The sequence below is a fragment of the Marmota flaviventris genome, chromosome 1, assembly GCF_047511675.1.
Source record: "Marmota flaviventris isolate mMarFla1 chromosome 1, mMarFla1.hap1, whole genome shotgun sequence".
Taxonomy (NCBI): Eukaryota; Metazoa; Chordata; class Mammalia; order Rodentia; family Sciuridae; genus Marmota; species Marmota flaviventris.
Window position 1 is genome coordinate 110,041,495 of NC_092498.1, and position 15,839 is coordinate 110,057,333.

A 15,839-nucleotide genomic window follows, 5' to 3' on the forward strand; every position below is an offset into this window, starting at 1 on the left:
CCTGTGTAGGGGATCTCCTCTCCAGGAACTCCTCTGATGACACTCTAGACACCAAATGAAGTCCATTTTACTTTTAAAGGTTCTCAGTTAAGACTTATCATTGATAAATGTAAATAAACAGAAACTCAACAAATTTTCTTGGGCCCATGGGGGAAATGAGATGATAGTACATCATCCTTAACTTGGGAGAGATAAGTGAATCCAGAGAACCACAGCTGGAATTTCTTTAACTAGAATTGCTAGAAATATAAACTCACAGTGACATTTAAATGATAATTTTGAAGAACTACTGAAGGGTGGATATGTACTACTGTTGTAGAGAAAAAAAAAAAAAAAACTGGGTTCCAAAGTTTTAGGAAAGCCCTTATACCTTTGTGGGTTTAATCATCAGTCATTTCTTCAGAATTTCATAATAATGATCCAAGAATAAGATTTCCTAGCTTTGACAGGGGAAGAACAAGAATGATCATTGTGGTCAGAATGTTCTATTCTTCAATAGAAAGGACTTTATAAAAACTTTGTCCCATCTGTAGGAAACCCAGCCCCATTAATCTTATAAGGTCTAACCTAGAGGTAAGAGTAGGCTATCCCACTGCAGAAACAGGTAGGAAGCTCTGTCTCTAGAGGCACAGGCCCTTTTCAATACTAGGTTTTAATCATGAGATAAACTAATAGCTTTATTCCCCTTTACCTTAACTACCACATCAACACAAATTCTTCACAATAACAAGGAATAGCAATGTGAAAAACTGTAATACTCAGGTGCTTTCTAAGTAGGATTATCAGGGAAAGCCCCTCCCTCCCCCCCAAAAAAGGTAAATGAAAACAAGAACATTGGAGGAATTTGAATATTCAGGCATGTACCTCATGTACCTCTAGTAAACAGTAAATTCAGCACATCTCTAATAAAGATTAATATATTAAAAATCACCTTAGGGACTATATAACTCAGTTTCTATAATGCAGTAAATAATGCCCCTTCAACATTATAATGCATGCAAAAAATTCAGGAAAAACAATTTTAAAAAAATCAACAAAAAGGAAAAATCATTAGAAGGAAGCTCTAATATGAAATACATTGAACACATTTAAGAATTATCAGAGAATTTAATCTAATCATGATTTATAGGTTACGAACTTTAGAGAAATAAAGCAAATATGCAAGAATTAGTGGGTGGAATAAAGAGAATTCAAATAATAAACAAAAGGTAATGCTAAAAATACAACACACAATAGGAAAAATAAAGAATGTCTTTTGATAGTTCTTCAGTGAAGTGAACATGGCCAGAGAATCTGTGTGTTTAAAGATTTTTCTAATAGAAATTTTCACACATGAGTACCTCTTTTTACCTTTTCTCTTCCTAATTTTTTTCTAGCATTTTACTTAAAAAAACAGAAGAGGTCAAAGTTCATTATGCCAGCCAAAAAAACAAAAAACAAAAAACAAAACCATGACACACCTGGATGACAGATTACATTTGCCCTTTGATCAGTCTTAACTGAGAAACTTAAACAAGGCCCAGCATCTGGCCCTCCTGCCTTCCTGCATGTGGTATCTCCTTTTCCTTCACCACATAGGCCTTTGCATTTCTAAGATATGGCTCAGCACTCTCCTAAGCTAGAGCTTCCCTGATATAGAGCTCTGAGTGGCTGGTCCCCTCTATTTTCTGCAAAGCTACATTTGAATAAATGTAATGTCTTCACACCTATTTGATTCATGAACTTTGGTCACTTTGAGCTGCAGATGGCCCATGTATTTGATTCCTGTATTGAGTCTTTAAATCATAATGCAAAGTGAAAAATATAAAGAATTAAAAATCTATCAGGTGCAGTGGCACACACTTGTAATCCCAGCAGCTCAGGAGGCTGAGGCAGGAGGACTGCAAATTCAAATCTAACATCAGCAACTTAGCAAGGCCCTGAGCAAACTAGCCAGAAACTGTCTCAAAATAGTAAAAGGGTCTGGGGATATCTCTCATTGGTTAAGAACCCCCTGGCTTCAATTATTGGTACCAAATAAATAAATAAATAAAAATGTAACAGAACATCCAAGAACTGTGAAACAATTAAAAAAGTTGTATCATAAATTTAACAAGAGAACAGAGCAAGAAAAAAAAATATATTTTAAGTGGCAATATTGAAGAATTTTCAAAAATTATAAACAGACACCAATCTACAGATCCAGAAAGCTCATGATATACCACACAGGAAAAAAATAAAGTTAACATGTACATATATCATATTCAGAACCACTAAAAACAAAAGAGAGAAAAATGGGAGATCTTGAAAGAAACCTTATGAGGAGGAGAAAAAGTGACAAATAAAAGAAAAATTTTGAGATGACTTAAATTTAATTTTATTAGGAAAATGTGAGAGGATGAAAAAAAAAGATGGAGAATTTTCAGTAACAAGTCAAGAATAAAAGACTCTTTGCCCTCGAAGGTGGGTTAAAGCCTTCACCCAAGCCCTATTAAGACACACCTGCTAGGTGCTGCAGCATTCTTGTATGCAGCACTAACCAATACAGATGCAGAAATTGCTTCTCCTTAAGAATCACCCTGCTAGCCCAAAACTCTGTATTTCTGTCTTTTTCCACACCCAAGATGGATTCAATGTAAACAAATTTTGTCTTTCTTGCCCAATTTTTCATTAACAAATAATCTGACTTTTTAGATCTGACAACTGTGACTTAGCCTTGCTGGATCTGTGGGAACATCTTCCAATGACACAGAAGAAGAGATATCACAGGAAGAGAATACCCAGGAATGCCTGAAGAAGGGGGAAATTCAACTCAGGACAAGTGGATCCTTGATGTAGGTACATGACAAAAAAGAATTTTAGCACACAGAGACACATGTTCCCCCAGTAGAAACACAGAGATTTATGTTGGAAAGCAATGAATACACATTCAGAGGAGAATGTGGGCCATATTGAGAGTAAGAGGTGCATTTTTGTAGTTTCTGGATCTTCTTTTAAAGGCAACTTGATGAGAGAGGGGTTATGGGAAGGAATATCCAAGATGACATCAGTCTGGTCATTCTCAGGATCCTTAGACTGATGTGGTTTCCATTATCTAATCAGATATCATTGAAAAGAGCCCTAATTTAGAGGCTTCTTATTCTTTATTTATTGGTGGGCTAACTAAAAGCATATAAGATCATTTTCATAAGTGGGTGAATTTACAGTGACTTTAATATTTACATATTTCCTAGAAATTTGAGAGAGGCCTTCGAGAGACTTACTTGGGGGAGTGATAGGCCTAGAAAGGTAGAGAGAGCTTTTAAATTACAATTATTTTTTTCTAGTTCTTTATGCCTCCTTTCTATTTAAAAAAATTTTCATCTATCCTACCTTACCAGGACTAGTCTTTCCTTTCTTTGTAACATATGTGATGGCTCAATAAACCCTTTTATTTCAGATGTATCTCCATCTTTAGAGTGTGGTAGTATGCATTATAACTATAGAGGAAAAAGATAAGAATTACAGTGAACTTGCATCAGAAAAAAATGGATAAAAGAAATTAGTGGAATCAATGTTTATAACAGCACAATTCACAATAGCTAAACTGTGGAGCCAACCCAGATGCCCTTCAATAGATGAATGGATTAAAAATGTGGCAAATATACACAGTGGATTATTACTAATCGATAAAAGAGAATAGAATCATGGCATTTGCAGGTTAATGGATGAAGTTGGAGAAGATAATGCTAAATTAAATTAGCCAATCCCCCCAAAACAAATGCTGAATGTTTTCTCTGATATAAGGAGTCTGATTCATAGTAGGGTAGAAAGGGGGAACGTGGCAGGAATTGATGAACTCTAGATAGGGTAGAAGAGTGGAAGGGTAAAGGAGGGGGTATGAGGTTAAAAATGATGGTGGAATGTGATGGACATCATTATCCAAAGTACATGTATGAAGACATAAATTGGTGTGGATACACTTTGTATACAACCAGAGATATGAAAAGTTGTGCTCTATATGTGTAATATGAATTCTGCTGTCATATATAAATTAAATTTAAAAAATTAAAAAAAAGAAATAGTGGGCCAAAAAACTTTAAAGCATTAAAAATATAATGCAAATGTAACTAACAAAGATTTAGACTTCTCAATTTGGTCTGCAAATGTCCAATGAGTAACTAAAAGGCAGATAGAAAACTTGGCCTCTCTGCCTCTATTTTTCATTTGTCTGCTTTGCTCTGAGTCATGCTGAATTCCAGAAACAACACATCTGATTGTTAAACTATCCCCATATTCACAATAGTAACTTTCATATCTGGGACAATGCTCCAGCCTGATTAACCCTGAGATCATGAAGAAACAGACCATGCCTGAACAGGATCACCTTCTGGGCAGGTAGATAAAGCCTCCAGCTATGCAAATCCCCAATCTTTGCCCTTTTTTGCTTTCTAAAACAACTCAAAATTATTAGGAACCTCTTGAAGACAGGTCTTTTCAGTGTAACTAAACTGATTAAAGCTCTTTTTCTGCTTTTTATCATAACGTTTTCTATTTGTTTTTTGGGGTGAGTATCTAGATCAGATTTGTTGGGACCCCCAGAGTAGAATTCAGGTAACATGGCCACCAGCATAGAATTATATATCCACTGAGATTATCCTACAAAATAAAAAAGAAACCTCTGGTTAGCTCTAATATATCAAGTGGCATCATTCCTGAGCTCAAACAAGTAAAGAGAAGAACAAACCGAAAATCAGCATTTCTAAGCTCCAACAGAACAGAAATCAAGTTCTCAAGACAAACTACCACTTAAAAATCTGGGGAGAAAGATGACTACATAGAAGTGAGAAGTACAGCAAACACCAGCTTCTTGTGAGTAAAAAAAATATTCACTAGGATCATTAAGGAATGAATTATAGAAGGTTGAGTAAAGATTAGCTTGATAGCTGAAAAAAAAAAAAAAAAAAAAACTCCTGAGGGCGATTTTAGGGGGTCTCCTTGGACTCATGGATTCCTTTTCAAACTTTCATTATGAATACTAAACAAAAATCCACCTGAGTTTTGGGTAGCAGGAGGATAAAGTTATTATTATAAAATTTTCTCAGAGAATTCTTGATAACAAAGACCTACTTTTTAAAGAAATTCATGTTACCAAAACCTTATCTGACCTGGAGAAATATCAATTAAAGAACTCAAATATCTTCTGCTATTGTGTCTTATGTAAGAGACAGAAAAAAAGAAGAAGAAAATAAAACCCCTGGCATTTTCAGTTATAGCAAACTTTCAACAGGGGCCAGGCCCTAGGAAGATTATTTTAAAATAGCACAGTAAAAACTAATTATCTTAGATACTATTACCTGATGTGTTTTATCTGATTTACACCACAAAATTGTCAGGCCTGCTAAGGCAAGAGAAAACACAGTCTGACAAGACAAAGCAAGCATGAGAACAAGAATCAGATATGGCAGAGAAATTAGAACTATCCAACTAAGTATTTAGAACTCATAGTAAATATATTAAGAGATCTAATAGAAAAAACATACCATATTTGCAAACACATGGGTAATGTATGTGTACAAAGGAATTGGCAGAAACCAAGAAGGTTATAACAGACATGAAGACTATTATATGGACTCATTTATAGACTGGGCACAGATAAGGAAAGAGATAATCTGATTATATGAAATAGAGTGGTATATGATCCATCCATAGAAGGGGGACAAGATGGTGGGCCAGAGGGAGGCAGCATCCTGTGTCACTCCATGATCCAGATCTCACCTAATCAGAATAAGCATCTCTGAAAGTGTTAGAAGACCCCTATACAGCTGCTCTCTGCAGAAATCACCAGTGCTCTGACACCGAACTGAGGTTCTGGGCCTCAGCATTCAAGTAGGATGCCCAGCGTTCGAGTAGGACCCAAAGCCTGAAATTCTAGCCAATGCAGTGCTCACAAGTGCCTAAGAAGAATCACCTATCAAAACATCTGCAGATCTCCAAGACTATGCTCTGCTCCCATGCAGGTCATTCAGATGCTACCTACCCATAGCACAAAATGCCATCACCCAGCTCCCCCAACCTCACCAGACACCCCATTGTTGAAGTCAGACTGCATCAATCTTGGCTTAACATTCTTGCCATATTAGGTGGGGGCAGCTCCCAAATTGGATCTCCAGCAGCCAGGTACCAGGTTTCCAACATTCACCCCTCGCCAGCAGCAGTAAGTCAACTCAGGAGCTGCCCAACATAGGTGTGCAGTGCAACCAGAGAGTGGGTTCCCTGATATGAGAGTTTCCTCAATTAGGAACTGCTAAGGGAGAGGGACTTGGGGCTAAAGTTTGGAGTCTAACAGAGAGACCAGGAACTGGGAAATCTCCAGGCAAGATAGGAAGATAGTAATGGGTACTCAAGTTACACGAGTGGTTCCCAAAAGAGACTCGTGAGGTACAGTCTCCCTGCAGGGACTGGTGGGTGCCACTGCTGGCTTCCAGATGTCCTGTGCAAGGACCAGTCTTCCCACCCTGGTTACCTCCACCATTCCGAGGGCAGAGACAACAGCTTACAATAAACAGCCCCATTTATTGGATAAGAAGTAGGAAAGACATGGATCTCTAAAACTAGCAACAACCCTGGTTTCTTCCTTCAAGTTTATTTTTATCTCTTGTATCCCTCTATCCTCCAGTCCTCACATCCCCAACATACGTGAAACCAAGAACTTTGAATGAAATAGGATTTTGAGGTCTGAGTCATCTGAATAATATAATATAGAGGTATTGTACATGCCCTTTATTTTTCTTTTTCTTCTTTCATGTTTCTTTTCCCCTACAAATTTTACTATTTTAACATCTGTATTTTTCTAAATACATATGTGTGTTTGTTTTATATACTCTACTCTCTTCCCAAGTACTTGCTTATCCTAAATTACTTCCTGTCTATTCTCATAATACCAATCCTTTTCATTAGATTTCTCTTTTACATTTCCTAAGATATATCAACTCTATATCCTCACATCCTACCTTCTCAGCATATCGTCCTACACCCCACCCCTAGTTCATTGTCCATTGTCAGAAACTGTAAAACATTTTACAAAACTACTGATTATATTTTAGATAATAATTGAATTCAACATTTTTGTACATTGAGACTAATCTGTAAATGTCTTAATAACAAAAATTTTTTCACAGTTGGTATATTATTGATATTGGGATCTGTTAACATTGTTCCTCCCCACAAAGGAGAGGTCTTGGAACAATACAAGAGCACTACAGATCTATAGAGTAAAAACAATAACACTTCAGACCCTCAGAGCTGAAAAGGAAGACACAAGCAACATGGAAAGACAGGGGAAGAAAGTGCCCCAAACAAATCAAGACACCACATCATTAAAATCATTGGCAGCCACAAAAGAAATTACAGAGGAGTTCAGGATGTACATGGTTAAAATGATCTGTGAACTCAAGGAAGATATAAGAGAGCAAATACAAAGATCACTTCAACAAGAAGCTACATAAACAAATACAGGAAGCAAAAGATCACCTCAACAGGGAAATAGAAGTTAAAAAGAAAAGAAAAACACAAATCTTTGAAATGAAAGAAACAATAAATCAAATTAGAAGCTCAAAAGAAAGAATCACCAACAGAGTAGATTATCTTGTAAGATAGGACATTAGACAATGAACACAATTTATATAATCTTGAAAAGAACATAGATCACACAGTGAAAATGACCCTGAAAGCTAGAAGATTCTGAAACAACCTATATCAAGCTCTGAAAGAAAATGTGTGCCAACCAAGAATTTTGTATCCAGCAAAATTAAGCTTAGGATTTGAAGATGAAATAAAAACCTTCCATGATAAATAAAATTTTAAAGAATTTATAGCTAGAAAACCAGCACTACCAACCATCCTTGGAAAAATATTCTATGAAGAGGAAATGAAAATCAGCAGAGGGAGGTTGTACCCTAAAGGAAAAACTAATCAAAGAAGGATATCAAGTCAAATAAAATAACAAAAATAAACAAATATGGCTGGGAATACAAACTATGTCTCGATAATGACAATGAGTGTTAATGGCTTAAACTCACCAATCAAAAGACATAGGATAGCAGATTGGATAAAAAAAAAAAAAAGATCCAACAATATGCTGCCTCCAGGAGACTCATCTGATAGGAAAAGATATACACAGACTGAAAGTGAAAGGTTGGGAAGAGTTATACACCTCACATGTACCGTGGAAGCAAGCAGGGGTTTCCATACTGATATCAAATAAAGTAGACTTCAAGCTAAAGTTAATCAAAAGAAATAAAGATGTCCATTATATACTGCTCAAGGGAACCATACACCAACAAGACATAACAATCATAAATATATAGGCCCCAAACAATGGTGCAGCTATGTTCATCAAACAAATTCTTCTCAAGTTCACGAGTCAAATTGACGACAACACAATAATCTTGGGTGACATTAACACACCTCTCTCACCACTGGATAGATCTTCCAAACAAACACTGAACAAAGAAACTATAGAACTCAATAATACAATCAATAACTTAATTGAAATATATAGGATATTTCAACCTGCATCAAGTGGATACACTTTCTTCTCAGCAGCAAATGGACCCTTCTCTAAAATAGATCATATAATATGCCACAAAGCAATTCTTAGCAAATACAAAGCAGTAGAGATACTGCCATGCATTTTATCAGATCATAATTAAATGAAATTGGAAATCAATGACAAAATAAAAAAATAAAAATTACTCCAACACCTGGAGACTAAACAATATGCTACTGCATGAACAATGGGTTGCAGAAGACATCAATAAAGAGATTAAAAAATCTTAGAGGTAAATTAGAACATAGACACAACATATCAAAACCTCTGGGACACTGTAAAAGTGGTTCTAAGAGGAAAGTTCATTGCATGGAGTTCATTTCTTAAAAGAAAAAAGTCAACAAATAAATGACCTCATATTACATCTCAAAACCCTAGAAAAAGAAGAACAAATCAACATCAAAAGCAGTAGAAGGCAAGAAATAATTACAATTAGAGCTGAAATCAATAAAATTGAAACAAAAGAAACAATTGAAAAAAGTTGACAAAACAAAAAGTTAGTCCTTTTAAAAAATAAATAAAATTGACAGACCCTTAGCTACACTAATAAAGAGAAGGAGAGAGAGTACTCAAATTACCAGCATACATGATGAACAAGGTAATATCACAACAGACACTACAGAAATACAGAGGATAATTAGAAATTATTTTGAAAACTTATACTTTTCCAAAAAAAATAGAAGATAGAGAAGGCATAGATGAATGTCTTAAAGTAATCTGACTTGCCCAGACTGAATCAGGAAGATGTACACAATTAAAACAGGCCAAAATCAAGTGATGAAATACAAGACAAGAAGACAACATCAGAATCCTACCAACCAAGAACAGTCCAGGACCAGATGGTTACATAACTGACTTCTACAAGACCTTTAAAGAAGAACTAACACCAATACTCTCAAATTTATTTCAGGAAAAAGAAAAAAAAAAAGCAGCACTACCAAACTCATTCTATGAGGACAATATCACCCTGATTCCAAAATCAAGCAAATAGACATCAAAGAAAGAAAACTTTAGAGTAATATCTCTAATAAACACAGATGCAAAAATTGTCAACAAAATTCTGGCAAAGCAAATACAAATCATATCAAAAAGATCGTGCACCATGATCAAGTAGGATTCATTCCAGGGAAGCAAAGTTGGCTCAATATACAGAAATCAATAAATTTAATTAATCACATCAACAGACTTAAAGAATCATATGATCATCTCAATAGATGCAGAAAAAGCATTTGACAAAATACAGCACCCCTTCATGTTCAAAACACTAGAAAAACTAGGGATAACAGGAACATATCTCAACATCATAAAGGCTATCTACATTAAGCCCCAGGCCAACATCAGTATAAATGGAAAAAAAAAAAAAAATTGAAGGCATTCCCTCTAAAGACTGGAACAAGACAGGTATGACCTCTTTCACCACTTCTATTCAACATAGATCTTGAAACACTGGCCAGAGCAATTAGACAGGTGAAATAAATTAAAGGGATATATATAAGAAAAGAAAACTTAAATTAGCACTATTTGTTAATGATACGATTCTATACCTAGAAGACTAAAAAAGCTCCACCAGAAAACTTCTAGAATTAGCAAATGAATTCATTAAACTAGCAGGATATAAAATCAACACCCATAAATCAAAGGCATTTCTGTATATCAGTGACAAATCCTCCCAATGGAAAATGAAGAAAACTACTCCATTTACAATAGCCTCAAGGAAAATAAAATACTTGGGAATCAATGAAAGATGTGAAAGATATATACAATGAAAACTCAGACAGAACCCTAAATAAAGAACATGGAAAGATCTACCTGGTTCTTGGATGGGCAGAATTAATATTATCAAAATGACCATACTACCAAAGGCACTATACATATTTACATATTTAATGCAATTCCAATTAAAATCCCAATGGCATTCATCATAGAAATAGAAAAAGCCATCATGAAGTTCATCTGAAAAAAAAAAAAAAAAGAGAGAGACCCAGAATAGCTAAAGCAATCCTTAGCAGGAAGAGTGAAGCAGGTGGCATCACTGTACCAGACCTTAAACTATACTATAGAGGAATAGTAGCAAAAACAGCATGGTATTGGCACCAAAACAGACTGGTAGACCAATGGTATGGAATAGAGGACACAGAGACTAACCCACAAAACTACAATTATCTTATATTAGACAAATGTGTCAAAAACCTGCACTGGAGAAAAGATAGCATCTTCAACAAATGGTGCTGGGTAAACTGTAAATCCACATGCATCAAAATAAAATTAAACCCCTATCTCTCACCATGCACAAAACTCAACTCAAAATGGATCAAGGACCTAGGAATTTAGCAGAGACTCTGTGTCTATTAGAGGAAACTGTAGGCCCTAATCTTCATCATGTGGGATTAGGCTTCAACTTCCTTAATAAGACTCTTGTAGCACAAGAATTAAAACTATGAATCAATCAATGGAATGGACTCAAACTAAAAAGTTTCTTCTCATCAAAAGAAACACTCTGTGAGGTGAAGAGAGAGCCTACATCTTGGGAGCAAGTCTTTACCCCTCACACATCAGATAGAGCACTAATCTCTAGGGTATATAAAGAACTCAAAAAGCTAAGCACCAAAAAACAAATAACCCAATCGATAAATGGGCCAAGGACATGAACAGACACTTCTCAGAAGAGGATATACAATCAATCAACAGATACATAAAAAAAATGTTCATCATGTCTTGCCGCAGTCTGGCTGGGCACAAATCACTGAGCTGCCACAAAGCACTTGTATGTTCAAACAGGAAACTTTATTGCCAGAACTCCAACAGCACTCCCGCACACTTCCTGGGAACTCTCCGGAAAGCTACCCATGCGGCTCCTCTCCCGCACACCACACCAACCTGAACTCCCCAGGAAATCCCCGTGAGAACTCCAATGTAGCCGACAGCAGGGGTCTATATACAATTGAATCAGTCCAGCATCATCTTAATGCCTCTCAACCATTACTTCTGGCAAAATGCCAGGGGCCATTCCAAATCAGCTGTGGCTCTCAACAATGTCTAGCAATTAGAGAAATGCAAATCAAAACTACTCTAAGATACCATCTCACTCTAGTCAGAATGGCAGCTATTATAAAGACAAACAACAATAAATGTTGGTGAGGATGTGGGGAAAAAGGTACACTCATGCACTGCTGGTGGGACTGCACATTGGTGTAGCCAATTAGGAAAGCAGTATGGAGATTTCTTGGAAAATTGGATATGGAACCACCATTTGACCCAGCTATTCCACTCCTCACTCTACACCCAAAGTACTTAAAAACAGCATACTACAGGGTCACAGCCACATCAATGTTTATAGCAGCATAATTCACAATAGCTAAACTGTGGAACTAACCTAGATGCCCTTTAGTCATCTACTAAATAAGACAAATGTGGCATATATACACAATGGAATATTATTCAGCAATAAAAGAAAATAAAACCATGGCATTTGCAGGTAAATGGATGGAGTTGGAGAAGATAATGCTAAATGAAGTTAGCTAATTCCAAAAAAATAAATGCCGAATGTTTTCTCTGATATTAAGGAGTCTGAATCATAAGTGGGGTAGGGAGTGGGAGCATGGGAGAAATAGATGAACTATAAATAGGGCAGAGGGGTGGGAGGGAAAGGGAAGGGGTAGAGAGTTAGCAATGATGGTGGAATGTGATGGACATCATTATTCAAAGTACATGTATGAAGACATAAATAGGTATGAACATACTTTATATACAGAGATATAAAAAATTATGCTCTGAATATGCAATGAAAATTATAATGCATTCCACTGTCATGTAGTTAAAAATAAAATCAATTTTTTTTTTTAAAAAAGATCTATCTGTGTGTGTGTGCATGTGTGTGTGGTATGTATACAAATATGTATATATGCACATATATACACACATATGAATGTCACATATAACACACATATATGTATATATGTTATGTCTTTATGTATATTAGGATTGGTAGAAAGAGAAGGAAGTAATAGATTAAATACTTGAATTACTACTAACTGAGAGTTTTTCATAATAAATAAAAGATACCAAATTATTGAACAAATGACTCAAAGAAAACCAATCAGGGTGAAAACCAAAAAAACAAATCTATATTTAGGTATAAATCATACTTAAAACTTCTGGAAACTAAAGGAAAGAGAAAATCTTGATATAAGCCACTTGAGGAAAAAGGGTACAGAATCACTGTAGAAGAACAAGAATAAAAATTGTATCTGACTTCTCACCAGAAGTTGTACAAACTGTAAGAGAGTGGAGTGTAAAATAGAAAATATTGGAAGAAAAAAAAAAAAAAAAACAAAGCAAGTATGAAGTCCTAAGATCCAGAATTGTCAACACAATTCTGAAGACTAGGAACAAATTTGAAGGAAAATTACTACTCAAATAAAAAATTACATTGTTACTAAAATCAAGATATTATAATACTGGTGACAAAATAGGTTCATAGATAAATAGCCTAAAATTTAAATCCCCAAAGTAAACTTTCCTAAAATATAATGAGTCGTTTTTGAAAAAGAAGGAAAGCATTTTAACACTAATTGAAACAGTTGAATGTACATACCCAAAATAATATACTCATACAAATATCTGAATGAACCTTTCTCAAAAACAACCACCAATGAATAATAGACCTAACATAAAAATATAAACTTAGGAAACTCCTAGAAGGAAAAATAAGAGAAGATCTATATAAATTTGAGTAGGTGTAAGAATTTTTAAAAATTTTTCTAGTACTTCCTCTGAGGGCCTTGAACATGCTAACAAGTGCTTTATCACTAAGCTATATTCCCAGCTTGAAGAATGAGTTTGAAAAGCAAATACAGAAGAAAAATACATACATACATACATAGTTGAACTTCATTAATATTAAAACTTCTGTGTAAAAGACACTATTAAGAAACTGAAAAGACCTACATAAACAAAGAGAATATATTTTAAAACACACATATGAGCCAAGCCTCATGGCACACACCTGTAAGCCCAGCAACTCAGGAGGCTGAGGCAGGAAAATCATGAGTTCAAAACAAGCCTCAGCAAAAGTGAGGCTCTAAGCAACTTAATGAGACCCTGTCTCTAAATAATTAAATACAAAATAGGGCGGGGATATGGGCTCAATAGCTGAGTATTCCTGAGTTCAATCTCTGGTACAAAAAAATAAAAATATGAAAGAAAACATTTCAAAACACACGTATGACAAGAATTGGTATCAAAATATGCAAAGAAGTCTCAAATATAAATAATTTAAAGCAAACAACCCAATTACATTGTGGAGTAAAAATATGAACACACTGATCTCTAAGGGATATAAACAAATGGAGAGTAAGCATAAAAGGTAAAGCTTAAAATGATTTGTCATTAGGAAATTTCAAACTAATATAACAATGAGAAATCATTATAAATTATTATTATGCCTAAAATTTTAATAACTGACAATACCAATTACTGGGTAGGTTATAGTACAATAGGAATTCTCATTCTTTTCTTGTGGAAATGAAAAATGCTACAACTAATTTGGAAGATAGTTTGGAAGTTTCCAACAAAGTTGAACATAGTCATCATACAATCAAGCAACTGAGCTTCTAGATACTTATTAAATTCATTTCAAAATGATTCCACACCAAATCCTGTAGTGATTATTTATAATAGCTTTCTTCATAATTACTAAAACCTGAAAGCAATCAAGATATCCTTCAAAAGACGAATAGGTAAGCAACTATGTTACATTTATAGAATAGAATACTATTCAAGAATAAAAAGAAATGAGCTATTTGGTCATGAAAATTAATGAATGAACCAGGCATGGTGTGGCATGCCTGCAATCCCAGCAGCTTGGGAGGCTGAAGCAGAAGGATTGTGAGTTCAAAGCCAGCCTCAGCAATTTAACAAGGCACTAAGTAACTCAGTGAAACACTGTCTCTAAATAAAATACAAAATAGGGCTGGAGATGTGGCTCAGTGGCTGAATGCCCCTGAATTCAATCCCCAGTTCCAAAAAAAAGAAAGAAAAAAAAATTAAAGAATGAATCTAACATGGATATTTCTAAGTGAAAGAATCCCAACTGAAAATGCTACAGAGCATATATCAATGATATGACATTCTAGTAAAAGCACAATAAGAGACAATATAAAGTTCAGTACTTGTCAGAGATTAAGGGGAAGAAGAGAAAAATTAAATGATTACAATAAAAATTACTTGGGGGTGGTAGTGGTAAAACCCTTTTCTATTACATTATAATTCTGAGTTCTCAACACCAAGGAAGCCAAACATAAAAAAAAGCATGTTCCTTAAAGTATACAATTTAAGAAAAACTAGAAATTTGTATGATTTTATGATGAACTATAGATGTGACAAAATATTATAATTCTGTTGTAAGTATTGGAAACATTCTCACTGAAGGAATTGGAGAAAAAAGTGCTGACCCAAGTAACTGTGGTATTGAGTGGTGTCTGTAATACTAAGATAAGTGGAACATGACAAAAACAAAGTAAAAGTTGACTCCCACAGAGGCATGAATTAATAATTCTCATGCTGTTACACATGTAAATCAGTATTAAATAAATAAATGGATGCGTATTCATGGGAGACAGGTTTATTCCTGTTTGAGAATTTACGGATAAGCAAGGATAAGTGCTTATAGTCCTCCTTGTGGTTTTGCATTAGAGTTAGAAGCATCATTTTGATCTCATATATGTAGCTTAATATAGATACATATAGAAATATTTATATATATATATATATATATATATATATATATATATATATATATAGAGAGAGAGAGAGAGAGAGAGAGAGAGAGAGAGAGAGAAGTTAATATAGATTTACTTATTGTATCAATTGGAAGGACCTAGCAATAACACTCTAATAGTCATGAGCACCACTTTCTTTCAAATATATGTTTCTAGTTCCAATTACCCAATTAAAAAGAAAAGTGGGAATTTCGTGAGAAATGACAGATTATAGAATTGGTCCAGTAAATGTATAAGATATACCTGGTAACTTTCTTGTGCCAGAATATAAGGAAGTACTTAAAACAGGTAAATAAACAAAACAACTTATAATAAAGGGACTGTATCAAAGAATCATGGATGTCAATTAAAATTTCTGCAATAATTAAAGCTGAAAAACATGGGTCAACAAAACAAAGTAGTATTTGACTCTAAACCAAAGCATAAAATAAACACATGATTTCATAGGATGTAAATAAAAGACTGAGTAAATCAATAAAAAAGAAGACATA